Consider the following 1,079-nt stretch of genomic DNA (forward strand, 5'->3'; position numbering starts at 1 on the left):
GGTGGTGGAAGGAGGCGGGGAGGGCGGCAGCCAAGCAGGAGCGCGCAGGGCCGGGACAAGCCGCGGCAGCCCCCGGGAAAAGCAGGAGGCGGGATCGGCCGTCCGGGCAGGCGGAGCGGAGCGGAGCCGGAGCCGCCCCCGGCCGGAGCGGGGCGGCCCCCCCCGGGCACCGGCGTCCGCGCCGTCCCACCGAGCCCCGTCCCGCGGCCGGCGCGGGCCCCAAAACGCATCAAAACAGCACAGTTTTCCCGCCGTGTAACTAGAAACAGCAGGGTGGAGGGGTTTTTCTTTCTTTTTTTCTTCTTTTTTTTTTTTTTTAACCCGAGCTCCAAGTGTTTCAGCACTGCTCCACGTTTAATAGACTCAGCAAGCTGATAAATTTGAACGTCTCCATGGCAAGTCTGAACTCTGTGCATGAAAGACTTGTAAAAACTGTTTCATTTTTTCCACTGGTTCCTCTTATGTCCCCAAAAGTTGGGGAGCACACAGGCCTCGTGAACGCAGACACCGAAGCACTCGGGACRCTCGTCCTCCCTTGTGCTCCAGCCCCACAAGCAGCCGTGGGTGTAAATGTGCACAAGGGACCCCCCTGCCAAACGTGTGCTGGGGCAGGGGCACTTGGCAAAGCACCAGCAGTTGTGTCCGTGCCAGTACCTGGTTATTACCCTGGAAAAAAATGCTGCTCTTCCATATGGGGAGTTTACGGCACTGTATTTACTGCAGCAAGACCAACAGAATCTCTCCAGCCCCTGGAACGAGCCTGGCCGGGCCCTGATACACAAACAGGCCAATCTTGGCTGGTCCCAGCTGGCCCTGGTTGGCAACGTGGCAAGCAGGTCGGGATGGTCCCCAACTCCTCATCCCTGCACCTGAGTGTCTCCAAAACGCCTCCCAAATGCCGCTTCGTCCCCCACACCCCAGGCCTCTTCCCTCCCTGCAGCCACTTTCCACAGCCCACAGGCAGGGGCTGTGCATGAGCTCATGGAAAGGCCATGGAGAGGCTGCCAAAAAAACCCTGGCAGGTCAAACCAATTGCCCCAGCCCCCTGTATGCGGGCGCGGGACAGCCAAGTGGCCCTC

The sequence above is a fragment of the Nothoprocta perdicaria genome, unplaced genomic scaffold, assembly GCF_003342845.1.
Source record: "Nothoprocta perdicaria isolate Ctin4 unplaced genomic scaffold, notPer1 scaffold_22, whole genome shotgun sequence".
NCBI lineage: Eukaryota > Metazoa > Chordata > Aves > Tinamiformes > Tinamidae > Nothoprocta > Nothoprocta perdicaria.